General features: G+C 40.2%; 1 non-coding gene across 1 annotated transcript; it reads left to right on the top strand.

Moving 5' to 3' along the window:
- The first annotated feature begins 3,661 nt into the window (after positions 1–3,661).
- Positions 3,662–3,769, top strand: LOC148564898 (small nucleolar RNA R71). The gene has a single exon (XR_015885529.1). It is a non-coding gene; the product is annotated as a small nucleolar RNA R71 (small nucleolar RNA).
- Positions 3,770–15,833: the final 12,064 nt, after the last annotated feature.

Here is a 15,833-nt window from a genome sequence, read left to right on the forward strand (position 1 = left end):
CTGGCTCATCAAAATGTGCTGCCCGTAGTCATAAGACCTTCATAATGGTCTTCGGTCATATCTAGCCTTGCAGTGTTAGCATAGAACTCTCTTATGATGTTTGCATTGATCATGGTAATTGGTGAGGTCAGCTCTTCCCATTTTCTCTTTCTGATCTTGGCTCTCATTTCTAGGTATCCATCCTTAGGTAACTGAAAAGGGATTTCTGGATATATCTTCTTGCCATTCATCTACCCAAGTTGCATTTGGTGGAACCATGATATGAACTTCCGTCGATCATAGTCGTTTTCAACTCCCTCAGTAACAGGTTCCTTTCCTCTCCTTCTTTTGGAACTTGAAGAAGATGCCATACTTTCCTTGATAGTTACCCGAGTAGGGATTGAAAGTTTATGAAGATGGGAGGTTGGTTTGATGCACTCTTGGTGGAAAAGTGTTTGAAAATAAGGTGGTGTTATGAAAGCAAGTGAACTAGGATGCTCTGTTGCACAAGGAACACGGTTTCTAGGCCTTGGTTTTAGTGAACACAATAGCCGAATTAGTTTAGGGTACAAGAAGTATGAACATTTTAGTTCATATGCATAGTCCAAGTGAAGCCATTTATAGTAAGCTTTAATGAAGAATGGATGGTTAGGATTCCTTGGGATAGGTTATGAATGAAGAGTTTGCATGTAAAGATGAATGAGGACAAAAGTTGCCTCTTCATTAGGCATGTGGGGCCGGTCTTCCAAGGGCTTCTTCCAAGCCATGTGATCTACTTTTGTCTTCATGCTAACTTTACCCTTCCTTGTCTTGTTCCTTTCATTAAATAGTTCTCTGCTCACCTAACCATCATAACAAGACAAAAGAAGTAAGTACTAACAAGTGGCGGCAAGAGAACAATTAATATCTAACTAAAAATTTGACTAGCATTCCTTACGCTTGTTTAACCAACCGTGACTCTTTTTGGTGCTACCATGTATAGTCTTGGAGGACACCAAACTTAGTGTTTGGTTGTATGGTACAAAGTGTTACTTCCTCCAAGTATTGTCATTGAGATCTCAACGGGATTAATGTCACTTTTGGTTAAACCATCATGAGAAACACTTTATTTTTCTATTTCTAAACATGAACTAAAGATTATATAAACATGGTTGCACTTTCATGACTTTCAAAACTCAAAAGACTTTGACTCTCATGCTTCGTTCTTGCAATATATAGAACACTAAACTTAATGTTTGGCTATATATTCCAAGAAACACTTGTCAAAATGGCAATATGATCATTATTTTTGAAAGGTATCTTAGTGTGCCTGTAAGCACACCAAACTTATAATTGGATTATATGCTTCACAATGTCATGGATAATTGTCAAAATTGTCTATGCGAGCTTGAATTCATGTTAGAGCATCACTTATTATTCATACTGAAGTATAAAAAACAAAAAATAAAAATCATGGGCTGCCCCACATGGAGCGCTTCTTTAGCGTCATTAGCTTGAAGGTTGGTCTTTGTCATGGTGGATTATAGTGCCTTAGGTCTTCTCCCCTTACAGTGAAGTGGTCTCCAATTGATTCCTTGATGATCTCTACATGCTCTAGGGAGAGGACCTTTCTGATGGTGAACACTTGAGGTAACTGAGATGGAATGGTTGGAAGATGGGGTGGGTTTGGTAGATGGTGGGCTGATATCACCTTGTCTCCAGGGGAAAAACCCTCTGTAGGAATATCCTTATTTCTCCAACCCCTTGGCAATTTCTTCACAACTCTTTTCTCTTCTTCCAATCGTGCTCCAGTGATTATTGTGTCAGGGGGTACCTCATTAACTGCTCTTCCCAACTCTTGTGGCTTCAGTTTTTTCTTGAGTTCCCTCGGTTGCTGTATCTCTTGAAATTCTTGCTTGTTCACCAAGGACTGTTTCAGGGGTTCAACTACTGATTCACTGTTGTTTTCCTTTGAGCACATGTTGCTATGATCATCCTTCAGCTCTTTAAGTTCTAGTTCAGACTCAAATGTAGGTTTGAAAACATGGAAGGTGAGATGTTCATCATGTATTCTCAGGATTAACTCTCCTTGTTCCACATCTATCAGTGCTCTAGCAGTGGCTAGAAATGGTCTCCCCAAGAAAATGGGATGGAGGTAACTTTCCTCCATGTCCAGAACAACAAAGTCAGTGGGGAGGAAGTGGTTTCCTACTTTCACCAATACATTTTTGACTACTCCTTGGGCCTGCTTCTGAGTTTTATTCGCCAACTGGATGATTACATCCGTGGATCTCAGCTCACTGATTTGCAACTTCTTCATAAGAGATAGAGGCATCACATTTATGCTAGCTCCTAGATCACAAAATCCTCTGTCAATTTTTGTCTCTCCTATGGCACATGGAATATGAAAGCTCCCTGGATCTTTTTTTTTCAAGAGTATGTCCTTCTTAATAAGGGCACTACATTCCTTGTTCATTGTCACTGTTTGTCCCCCTTATAAGGTTCCTTTCTTGGTCAGCAGCTCTTTCATACACTTGATGTATGTGGGCATCTGTTGGAGAATTTTGATGAAGGGGCTGTTGACACTGAGAGATGCAATCACATCTAAGAATCTTGAATATGACTTTTCTTTCTCACCTCCCCTTAGTCTTTGAGAAAATGGTGCCCTCGGCACATAAGGTCTCTGAATTTCCTTCCTTGTTGATTCTTTTCTTTGTACAGATCCAGCTCCTTGTTCCTTTTTCTCCAAGTTGCTCTGGAAATTTCCTTGGCTGTGCTCTTTTGGTTTGCTGGAATCTCCTTCCTGACTTTCTTCATTTGCAAGGGTAATTGCCTTACACTCTTCCCATTTCACCTTCTTCATTTCCCCTTTTGGATGTTTTTTTGTGTCACTTGGGAAACTATCAGTAGACTTCGGAGTTTGCTGTGAAAGATGTCCTACCTGGGATTCAAGATTCTTAAGAACCTCTCCTCGGCTCTTTATACTACCTCTCACTTCTTCCCTGAATTTTTTCATGTCTTCAGACTCCTTGCAAAGGTTTGCAAGCATTGCTTCCATTTTGGCAATTCTGTCCTCATCAGGTGGTGATGGTTGGTTGAAATTGGGGTGTTGAGAGTGGTTGTTGTGGTTTTAGTATGGTGGCTATGAATAAGTGTTTTGTGTGGTCTGGTATGGTTTTTGGTTGGAGTTTTGGTGAGTGAAGTTGTTATACTGGTTTGGATTGTAGGATCTGTGGTCTTAGCCTTGGTTTTGCTGGTTCTCCCACCCAAAGTTTGGGTGGTTCCTCCAACCAGAGTTATAAGTCTTAGAGTATGGATCATTAGCTTGCCTAGATGAGTTTTCAAGGTAATTAGCTTCCTCCCAGTTAACTCCTTCTTCTGTGTCCAAATCTCCTTGAGGTGATGATTGAGTGTGGATAGCTGCAGCCTGATTCTTCTCCATTTGCTTGGTCAATTCAACCAGTTGCTTGGTGATCATCTTGTTCTAAGCCAGGATTGTATCCATATGATTTAATTCCAAGACTCCCCTGTTGTTGCTCCTATCTGAGGCATAAAAATACTCATTGTCAGCCACTATCTCTATAACATCAATGGATTCTTCAATGGTCTTCTTGTTTAGGGAACCTCCAGATGAGTGGTCTACAGCCTTTTTTGATTCATGATTCAGCCCTTCATAAAAGATATGAATTTGCACCCACTCATTAAACATATTAGGGGGGCATTTCCTTGTCAAATACTTGAACCTCTCCTAGGCTTCATAAATAGTCTCACCATCCTGCTGTCTAAATGTATGCACTTTAGTTCTCAGCCTGTTTACTTTTTGTGGAGGGTAGAACCTTGTTAAGAATCTATTTATTACATCTTCCCAGGTGGTCAAGCTTTCCTTGGGAAATGACTCCAGCCATTTTGATGCTTTGTCCCTCAAAGAAAATGGAAACAGTAGCAATCTATAGGTGTCAGCGTGAACACCATTGGATTTAACGATGTCACAGATCCTTTGAAATTTAGTAAGATGCTCATTAGGGTCCTCTTAGGAACTTTCTCCAAAAGAACAGTTGTTTTGCACAAGAGTTATGAGCTGTGGCTTCAATTCGAAATTATTAGTATGGATAGTTAGTTTTGAATGCTGCTGGCATAATTTCCTGGATTTGGATTGATGTAGGATCCCAGAACTCTCCTCTCTTGTCCAGCAGGGTTGGCTCCACCTCTACACCTCTCCTTCATGATGGGTTGCCATATCATCCTCCATGGTTATATCAAAGTCTTCCTCCTCTTCTTCTGCACCAACAACCCTCTTTCCTTTTGCTTCCCTTCTTAATCTCAGGAAAGTTCTTTCCGGTTCACTATCAAATGAGGTTGAAACCTTTCTTCTACCTGTCATACAATGAGCACAACAAGCAGCAACCAGCAAAAATTTACAATTAATGAAAAAGTGTGGTTAGATCAATTGAGGCAATTAATCAAACAGTTAATGACTTAGTGGTTAGTTTTGCTGAAAGTAAAGCAGTAAGGTAAAATTAAAGAGAAACAACTAAAAATAGCAGAGAACAAAATGAACAACTGAAATTAAAATTCAATGATCAAAAGAAGGGAAAAGTACTCAATCTAGTCATCCTCCAATTTAGTAATTGTCAATACAAAACCAATCCCCGGCAACGGCGCCATAAACTTGATTCACCGGAAAACTGTCTCTCAACAATTTTCTACCAGCAAGTGTACCAGATTGTCGTCAAGTAAAAACTCACTATAGAGTGAGGTCAAATCCCACAGAGATTGGTTGGTTGATCAATGTTAATTGGAGAATTATACTAGTTGAGCGAATTCATAATTTAATTGGGATTACAGAAAGTAAATTGGCAGGAAACTTAAATTACAAGAAAGTAAATGAACAGAAATTAAATTGCTGGAAATTAAATGATAGAAGCTTAAATTGCAAGAAATTAAATGGAAATGGGGATTAAGCATGAAATTAAAAAAGAAGAATATAAACAGAATGCGTAGATCAGAGATGGGGAAGCTCATTGGGGTCAGGAGATGTGAGAATTCTCCGAATTAAATTCATTTTCATCTCTTCCTCAATCAATGCATTCATTGATCTCCTTGGCAATCTTAAGTGATTACATCCCTATTCCTTGGCAATCTAAGCTCTCTAAGCATGAACAATTGCCCAATTCCTTGATTTAAGTGCTCATGAGAAGAGATAAAGTTTGGTCACTGATTATACCACACAAATTCATAGATCAAAGTATTGGTAGGATTACATATTACTATATCCATATAAACCCCAATCTAATCCAATGTGAGAAAGCAATTCTAGCATGATCTCCTTATTCCTCTTCCAAGGTTCCGAGGAGATCCAATTATGAATAGCTTCTTTCCCAAGATAAGTATCCAATTAGATGAAGAACGAAAGCTTTCTGGTAAAATCAAGAGAAAAGAAAGAAGAAGAAGAATGAAAGCTAGTATTGATCCATTGAATTTACACAAAGGTCCCTAACCCAATGAAAGGGGTTTAGTTGTTCATAGCTCTCAAAATGGAAATTGGAATTGGAAAATACATTGCTGGAAATGAAAATGAAGAGAAGAGTGAAGAGTGCAGTAAAGTGTAAAAATGGGCAAAAAGTTTCTTTCTAACTTAAATTCTAAGCTATTTATACACTTTCTTCCATTGATCTTCAATCTCTGGATTGGGCTTTTGGCCTTGATGGAATTGGGTTGAATTGGCTCCAATTGTTTTCCCTTGCAGTTGAGAAGTGATCTGTTAGAATTATAACTTCTGGTGCTTCATGTTGGAGTCAACGTTTGATGGCCAACGTTGACTCAAACGCTTTCATTAAAAACCATATAAATCTGCTGTCATTGGCGTTTGACTCAACGTTGGATGGCTGATAAACACATATTTTATGATATATATTGTGCTCAATTCAAGAGATTTATTCAATCCTTCACTCACTTATTCATGTAAATTGCATGGTTTTACTTTCCCTTCCTTATTATGTGATATATGTGAAATACATGTTTCTTATGCTTTGAAATTATTTATTTTTAATTACCCTTTATTACCATTCGATGCCGTGATTTGCGTGTTGAGAAGTTTTAAATCTTCTAAGGTAGGAGTGACTTAAAGGATGGAAAGGAAACATACAAAAATGAAAGGAAAGCACAAAATGGAGTTTTTGAAGAAACTGGCAGCGACGCGAACACATGGACGACGCGGCTGCATGCCCAATGCAAAAAGGCAGCGACACGAACGCGTGACTGACGCGGACGCGCGCCATGAGCAGAACACAGATGACGCGGACGCATGACCTAAGCGAACGTGTGACAAGGAAAACTCTAGATGACGCGACCGCGTGACCCACGCGGACGCGTGACAAACGCCACGCACCAGAAATTACAGAAAACGCTCCCAGCAATTTCTGAAACCCTTTTTGGCCCAGATCCAAGTCCAGAAGGCACAGATTAGAGGTTATGAAGTAAGGGAATGCATCCATTCATAGGAGGTCTCCAATTATTCACTTTTCATAGTTTAGATGTAGTTTTTAGAGAGAGAGGCCCTCTCCTCTCTTAGGTTTTAGGATTAGGATTTCTTGTTATTTCAATTTAGTATTCCGACTCTTTATAAGGTTCAATATTCCTTTTACTTTATATTTCTCTTTTATTTTCAGATCTTTTAATGCTTTCCTTTAATTACTTTTGTTGCTAAATTGGCTTATGAACCATTCATGTTTAGATTTGATTTTCTATTTAATATAATTTGAGGTATTTCAGAATTATGATTGCTTTCCTTTATTTACATTAATAATTTGTATTTTTTTCCTCTTGGCTTTGGTTGATTAATTGGCAACTCTTGAGTTATCAAACTCAACGTGATTGATAATTGTTGTCTTTGCTAATTGAATTGAACTTCAATAAACTCCAGTCCTTTCTTAGGAATTGACCAGGACCTGAGGATCAAACTAATTGGTCCACTTGACCTTCCTTTGCTTTAGTAAAGGCTAACTAAGTGGGATTAAAACTCAATTCTCATCACCATTGATAAGGATAACTAGGATAGGACTTCCAAATTCTCATACCTTGCCAAGAGTTTATTTTATAGTTATTTATTGATTTTATTTGTCATTTAAACTACTTGTTCCTTACTTTCAAAACCCCAATTTACAAAACTCATAACCAATAATAAGTACATACCTCCCTGTAGTTCCTTGAGAAGACGACCCGATATTTAAATACTTCGGTTATCAATTTATTTAGGGGTTTGTTACTTGTGACAACCAAAATGTTTGTAAGAAAGGACTTTTGTTGGTTTAGAAGCTATACTTGCAACGGGAATTTATTCTGAATTCTAGACCACGCAAAAGTTCTCTCTTTAAAATGGCGCCGTTGCCGGGGAGCTGCAAACGTGTGCCTTATTATTGGTTATAGTAAATATTTTTCTTTTACTTGTTTATTTGTTTTTGTTTTCTCCTTTTATTTCCATTAGCTACTATAAATTCTCACCCCTCTCGCTTTGAGTTTGGTTCTAATATTGTTGAAGGAAACAGAAGTTATAGCAGGAACATGCATCAAGGTCAGAGAAATCAAAGATGGATGGAGACAAGAGGATTTGATCAACCCTTTAGGCAACACCCCCCTCCACAGTATCACAGACGAGGACCACTTTACAATGCATACCAAGCTAATAGATATGGTGGACAACTTTGTAACTACCAACAAGCCCCACCTTGTGCCTATAGACCATCCTCTCAACATAACTTTGAACCACCACACTCACAAGCTCATTTTCACCATTCACCACCATACGATCCTTATTTACCGCAATTCCAATCCAATTACTCCCAAACACCACCACTTGCCTATGTACCATGTCCAAATCCATCACCTCGAGAATCACAGGCTCGCCTCAAGGAAACAGTAGATCAACTTCATACAACCATTCATCAGCTGGAGCAAGCAATACATCAATTATCTTCCAGACGTTTAGGCACTCAAGGAACTCCAGTAGCTTTATGTGGAAAATCTAATGACAAACGTAGAATGAAGGAGACACTAGAAATCCCAAAGGGCAGTAATGAGCACAACTTTGTTCTGGAACAATTGGAGGAAGCTCAAATTATCCAAGAAGAAGAAGCACTGATTGAAGATTTAGGAGATGCTGAACCTCTATGGGAATCCAGAGTTGTGAAGAATTCTGTCAAGGACGTTACAATTGAAGCTAAGGAGGATAGTGCACAAACTCCAAGGCAGGTATTTTATGAAGAACTAGATGGAATGACCCAAGAAGCACGTTTCCTTAATGATGATAATCTCAAGTCAAGTTCCCCTAGTAATGAACTTGCATCCGCAAGTGAATTCTCTGAGATCGAAGAATCTTCTCCAAGCGAATACGAAGATGATGCGGAGGTAGATATCTCTCAACCTCTAGCTTATGACTTAAGTGATGAGGAAGACATAGAAGACTTTGATCAGGACACAGTTGCAGCTAAAGAATTTTGCAAAGAAGTGGAGGAATTCACAGAAGATTACAAGGGAGTAGAACTTACAGAACCACTGGAAACACCTATCCCAAGGCCATTACCACCCAATACAAGCTTCAAGTGGGTACAATCCTTAACCTTTAACTTTATTTTTCCACTTGAATATGGTTTGCTTGAAATAGATGGCCAGCTTAGAGCTCTCTGTGGCTTTAAGAGTAAGAGGGAAATGGCTCGTACTCAGAGCTGGTGCACAAGGTTCAATAAGGTTCCACGCTTCAACTCGAAGTGCACGGATTGGTATCATGTTCAATCGAATGGATCTCGGAAAACGTTTAGTCATCTTGGTGAGAATCTAATTTTTAAACTGCCCAGATGGAAAAATATAGATCAAAAGGAAAGCGGATTTAAAAGCAAAGTTTGGGATCCTGGAAAATATTCTGATATTCGTCACCCCGGGAGCCTGAAAACCTGTTTGAAGCTACTCAAAGGCTTCACATGCCTCGTTTGGGACCCCGGAGGCTGTTGGCATTCCAAACATTGGTGGAGATTTCTGGATGAATTTAAGCATAAGCCACCATAACAGAAACCTTATCCAATGTCCAACTTAAGGACTTTAACTAAAAGTGCTAGGTGGGAGACAACCCACCATGGTATGGTCGTTTCTTTTTCAATATTTATTTCGTACTATTTGATTTTATGCTATATTATTTTTATTGAACTTGGATGTTATTCATAGAATTTGCATTAACATTGCATACTGCATAATTGCATACTTTCACATATATATATATATATATAAAAGGGAGAAAGGCGTGCGACGCGATCGCATCGCTAAAGCGTTAGATTCAGTTGCGAAAAACTCCTCCCACGCGTCCGCGTCAATCACGCGAACGCGTGATCTAGAAATCGGCGTAAAAATCTAACGCCCAGAAATCTGGGCTGGAATTGTGCGGCTATCGTGCGTTTAGCACAAAACGGCCCACGCGTTCGCGTCCATCACGCGAACGCGTCACTTACAAAACACCCATCCCACGCGAAAGCGTGAGCAACGCGTTCGCGTCGCATGGATTGCACAACACCCCAAAGGAGACAGAGAGTTGTGCTGAAACGATGTTGGAATTGTGCGTTTAGCACAATTTCCAGCGACGCGGTCGCATGCCTCACGCGACCGCGTCATTCATCCTTCTACCCATTCCATGCGATCACGTCACTCGCGCGATCGCGTCAACCCCATTCCACCCTAGCCACGCGATCGCGTGCCCCACGCGTTCGCGTGGATTCAAATTCACTAACCCCCAGTGACGTAAAACCCTACCCCATCGCGCCTCATTCTTCCCCCCAACCCCCCTCCTGCTCCCTCTCTACTCCCCGCCACCCACAACCGCCACCACCACCCAACCACCTCCACCGGCCGCACCACTGTCGACCACCCAGCCACGACCGCGACACCACCCCCCTTCTTCCATCCCACTCTTTCATCTCTTTCTCTTCTCTTCTTGCCTCCACCACCGCTGCCCCCTCCACGACCACCACCACCACCGCACCGTCACTGCCGCACCTCCCACCACCATCATCCTCACCCCCTTCCTTTCCCCCTCCTGAACCCCCTCTCCACCATTACCCCCACCCGGAACCCTCCTGCCACCAAACAGCCACCATCCGCCGCGCCAACCACCCTGTTCCGCCACCGCGCTACCGTGCCTCTCCCAGCACCACCACAACCACACCCCCGCCATCTCTCAGTTGCCTAGCTTAGTTCATACGCCTACTAGGTTCTGCCGAACGCCACATTTCTTTCATTCATCATTATTTGCATATTTTTTGTCAGTTTATCTTTAAATTTAGGATAGTTAGCGATGTATGTTGTAGTGGATTCTAGGTGGTTAGGTAGCTAGGATGTAGTTAGTGGATTTAGGCCTGTTTAATTGCGTTGTTCTTGCTACTTGCTTTATAATTTTCGCAATTCTGCTGTTGCTGTGATGTTAGTATTGTTCATATGATGTTTGATGGTGTATTTTTGTGGAAAAACGAATTTCTCCAAAACACCCAAAACTAACCGACAAGTGCACCTGGTCGCATCAAGTAATAATAACTCACGGGAGTGAGGTCGATCCCACAGGGATTGAAGGATTGAGCAATTTTAGCTTAGTGTTTGATTTAGTCAAGAGAATCAAGATTTGGTTGAGAGATTTGTGATTTGCAGAATTTAAATTGCAGAGAAAGTAAAGGGAGTGGGTAAATTGCATGAAAGTAAAGAGAACTGAAATTTAAAGTGCTGAATCTTAAAGAACAAGAAATTAAATGGCAGAAACTTAGAACGCAAGAAATGTAAATTGCAGAATCTTAAATTGCAAGAAATGTAAATGGCTTGAATTGTAAAGGGAATTGGGAATTGGATTTGAAGAATTTAAACAAGGAAAAGTAAATTGCAACGAACAGAGAAGTAGAAGATAACTTGGATTGAATCAGATCTAAAAACAGAAATGTAAATGAGATTGAAAAGCATTAAACAGAGGATGTAAAATTGGAATTCAGATCTCAGGACCCAAGAGACTAGATAACCAAGTCTAGATCTCAATGCCTTCCTAGATCCAACAAGAACAATTGCAAAGGAAATGTAAATTGCAAAGAAAGTAGATGAAGAAGCAATTAACCGAAACTGAAATTCAATTAAGCAGAGAATTAAACAAGATCCCAAGGTGAGATTGAAACAGATTTCCTTCAATTCTCCAACCCAAGATCCAAGACAATTGTAATTGAAATTGAAAGCAAGAAAACTAAGAGGAAGGGAATTCAATTCTCCTTCCCCGAGACTTAGAAATTAAAATTCACTCAATACCAAAAGCTCTCCGAAAACTCTCTATGAAAACTAAAAGGAAAGCTCTCCGAAAAACTTAAATCCTATGCTATTTATACACTTTTTTCAAATGGTCTTCAAGCCTTCAATTGGGCCTTTGCTCTTGATGGAATTGGGTTGATAGAGGCCTTGGTTGATTGCTCTTGGAGTTTGGAGAAGAACTGAATTGAACCGGGTTTGGAAGCATGAAAGCTTGAGCAAAAGTTTGAGTAAAAGTTTGAGGCAAACTTTTACTCCAACTTTTCACATCAGCCACCCTCTTTTGCTGATACCAACGTTGGGGCAAAAGTTTGGGGTCAAACTTTTGCTCCAACGTTGGCCTCCCTTTGCACACTCATGGCGCCAACGTTTGCCAAAAAGTTAGAGGCAAACATTGGCGCAAACTTTTGCTCTCCAGGGTGTGTTGTTCATGCGCCAACGTTTGCCAAAAAGTTTGAGGCAAACGTTGGCGCAAACTTTTGCTCTCCAGGGTGTTGATTTGTGATGCCAAAAGTTTGCCAAAAAGTTTGAGGCAAACTTTTGGTCCAGCTTTTTGCCCAAAAGTTTGCACAAAAGTTTGAGGCAAACTTTTGCTCCAGCTTTTTGCCCAAAAGTTTACACAAAAGTTTGAGGCAAACTTTTGCTCCAGCTTTTTGCTCCCTGGTTCATTTTCACTTATTCCAAAAGTTTGAGCTAAAGTTTGAGGCAAACGTTTGCTCAAACATTTTGTCCTCTCTTCCTCCTAGCCATTCCTTCTTGCTTCAACCTTTCTCCAAGCTTTCTTCACCTATCATTAATCAACCAAACACATCAAAGCTATGCTCAAAATCATGAGATATTCATTCTTTCATAATATGTGATAATTATAGCATAAAACCTCATGAAATAGCATGAATTCATACATGGTTGGTTAAATCAAAGGAAGCATGAAAATCTACCCAATTGGCTTGCTTATGGCTCAAGAAAGTGCATAATTTAATTGAAAACAAAAGAAAAAGGCTAGTGAAACTAAGCTAAGATGACTTGTCATCAATGTTCTTACTGTTTATGCTGCTATTGCGACTGATCTTTCATGTTCATATTATTTATATCTATTTGCAGTTTGTTATGAACTATTCTGCCTGCTGTTTATTACCCGGAAACATCTAATTTTAGCCGGTATGCTGCCCAATTTTTTGTAAATTGTTTTGATATTCATTCATGTTTTGGGTTTGGCTATTTGAATTTGGCACTCCTCAGCTTTTTACCAAACTAATTCATGAATGCACGGGTTCGCTTTCTTATTCCTCTGTTTTCCTGGTTAATAAATCACATTATTGATGATTAGCTTTCACTTTTCGCCATTTCTATATCTATATGAATCAAACAAATTTGACTGAGGCTGGTTCTTCTTGGAGAGAAATTTGACTGAGGTCAATGCTTCATGGGTAAGAGAGTTTTACTGCAATTATTTCAAGACTTCCCTGGATGCAGTGCACCTCAGAGGGAAACAGATACTGGTCACTGAAGAGGCCATTGAGAATATTCTGCGCTTTCAGCCTAAGTCAGATCAGCCTGACGGTTACCAAAAGGCTAAAGAGGATATGAGGTTTCTGTGATTCGACTGGGATGATGTCAAGGAGAGAATAGCCCTTGACCCTACTGTCCCATGGGTCATGGGTAAGAACACCACAATGCCCAAAGGAATCAAGCTTATGTATCTAAATGATGAGGCTCGGCTCTGGCACCAGATCCTGAGCAACTTTGTTATGTCGAGCACTCATGAGACGGAGCTGCCTGCTGCTATGATCACCCTCCTCTGGTGTGTGATGGAGGGTAAGGACCTGTATCTGCCACGATTCATCCGGTAATATATGGCCAGGGTCCATGTCAGAGGCACCCTCCCCTTCCCCTATCTGGTCACCCAGCTAGGCCGTCGAGCTGACGTGCCTTGGGAGGATGCTGATGCACAGCCGACTGCTGCAGACCGCAAGAAGATCATTCCTCACAACAGGAAGTTTTTGGCTTTGGGCTATACACCTCCATTCCTCACCGCTCCTGATGAGACAGCCACACCTTCAGCCGCCCCTTCTTCTTCCACAGCTACACCTGCCCCACCCACCGCACCTCCAGCTACTCCTGAGCTTATTTACCATTTGGTGCATCGACTGTTTGCCCGCTTAGATCGTATGGAGCGTCGCTTATGAGCACGTCAAGTTGATGATCCGTTCCGGTGGCGACATCCCCTCCGAGCCTGACACCCCTTCTGATACATCTGAGGTGGAAGAGGACGATCACAAGGAGGAGATACCCACCCAGGCTGCACAGGCAGGACCAGAGCAGGCTACACCACAGCAGGGGGAGCCACACCGGATACAAACCGCAGAGGCAGAGATTCCTATCCAGTCATAGCCTCCTCTACAGTAGATTCCTCCTATGCTCATCCAGTCTGCAGATCCTCAGGCCACCACCGAGACTCCAACAGCCCATCCTTCCAGTGATGACACTCTTTCACACCCAGCTTGAGTGAGCATCGAGGACGATGCTTTATTTTAAGTGTGGGGAGGTCGCCATCTCTGGCACATTTTTTGGTGAACCACTACAGACTCTTTTATTTTACTTTGGTTATTTTTCTGTATTTTTATCTTTATTTTTATTTTTATCTTTCAGTACTTATACATTGTTCTTTTCATGTGTTTTATTCTATTTTCTGCATTTTGCACTTTAGTTCATATTTTAGCCATTTAGTTTAGTTGCAATTCTAACTTATTAGTTATAGAATATGTGGATTAATTAGTATAGTTTACCCCTTTTAGCATATGATAGTTTGGTTTAAATTGAAAATAAAAAGGAAGTAAACTAGAGACCTTAACATAATCAAAAACAATCCACACACCTTGTATATAGAACATAACATGTTAGTTAGTTAACAACATTTCTTCAAGGAGGAACACTAAAACTCTAAAGCCACCCAAAACAAATAAATTTTTTACATTGAGAATAATGGGAACTCTTAACTTCTACTTGCATGACATGTATAACTGATATATGATGTTTGAGCTAGAGAACACACAGCCTGTGAGTTTTGAGCTTAATTATATGGTTACATTCAAACCATAATTTTCATTCCTGTGGGTGTTTTGTCCTTCTTTTTTATTCTAATATTCTTTACTTTGTTTTAATTTATATGTCCATTTACAGAGTATAGATACATACTAAGAGATGATTGAGGCCATTGATGACAAGTCATCTTAGTCTAGTTTCACTAGTCTTTTTCTTTTGTTTTCAATTGATTTTATGCACTTTCTTGAGCCATAAGTAAGCCAATTGAGTAGAATTTCATGTTTCCTTTGATTCAATCAACCATGGAAGAATTAATGCAATTTCATGAGATTTTGTGCTATAATTGTCATATACTATGAAAGAATAACAATCTCATGATTTTGAGCATAGCTTTGATATGTTTGGTTGATTGATGATAGGGGAAAAGAGCTTTGAAGAAGGTTGAAGAAAGAAGGAATGGCTAGGAGCAAGAGAGAACAAAAAGCTTGAGACAAGGTTTGCCTCAAACTTTAGCTCAAACTTTTGGAAAAGTTGAAATCTCCCTGGAAGAAGCAAAAGCTTGCACCAACGTTTGCCTCAAACTTTTTGGCAAACGTTGGCGCCACACACCAACACCCTGGAGGAGAAAAGCTTGCGCCAACGTTTGCCTCAAGCTTTTTGGCAAACGTTGGCGCCACCATCAACACACCCAGGAGAGCAAAAGTTTGCGCCAACGTTTGCCTCAAGCCTTTTGGCAAACGTTGGCGCCACAAGGCATATAAGAAGGCTCAACGTTTGGCTCAAAGTTTGACCTCAAACTTTAGCCCAAACGTTGATAGCAGTAAAAGGGGGCAGCTGATATGAAAAGCTTGAGCCAAAGTTTGCCTCAAACTTTGACTCAAGCTTTTATGATTCATGGCCCAGTTCACAATGGGTTTCTCTCCAACTCCAAGAGCAATCAACAGAGGCTTTTATCAACCCAATTCCATCAAGAGCAAAGGCCCAATTCAAGGCTTGAAGACCATTTGAAGAAAGTGTATAAATAGCTTAGGATTTAAGTTTTCAGGGAGCTTCCTTGGAGAATTTTTACATACTTACAGTAGAGAGCTCACCTTTACATTTTTGAATTGTTGCTTTAGAATTCTAGAGAATTGGGAAGGAGAATTGATCTCTCTTCTTCCTTGTTCTTGCTTAGCACTCTTTACTTTTCTTGCTTTGGATCTTGGGTGAAGAATTGATGAACTTCTGTTTCAATCTCACCTTGGGATCTTGTTTAATTTTCTGCATAATTGAATTTCAATTTCTGTTCATTGCCTCTTCTTCTACTCATTCTGCAATTTACTTTTCTTTATTTCTTGCAATTGAATTCAACATTTGGATCTAGGAAGGCATTGAGATCTAGACTCGGTTATCTAGTCTCTTGGGTCCTGAGATCTGGAGTTTTCATTTTAAATTCTCTGTTTAATGTTTTTCAAGTTCATTTACATTTTCGTTTTAGATCCGACTCAATTCAAGTCATCTTCTACTCTTCTATGCGTTGA

Source organism: Arachis ipaensis, chromosome B5 (assembly GCF_059453495.1).
Source record: "Arachis ipaensis isolate K30076 ecotype BB chromosome B5, ASM5945349v1, whole genome shotgun sequence".
Taxonomy (NCBI): Eukaryota; Viridiplantae; Streptophyta; class Magnoliopsida; order Fabales; family Fabaceae; genus Arachis; species Arachis ipaensis.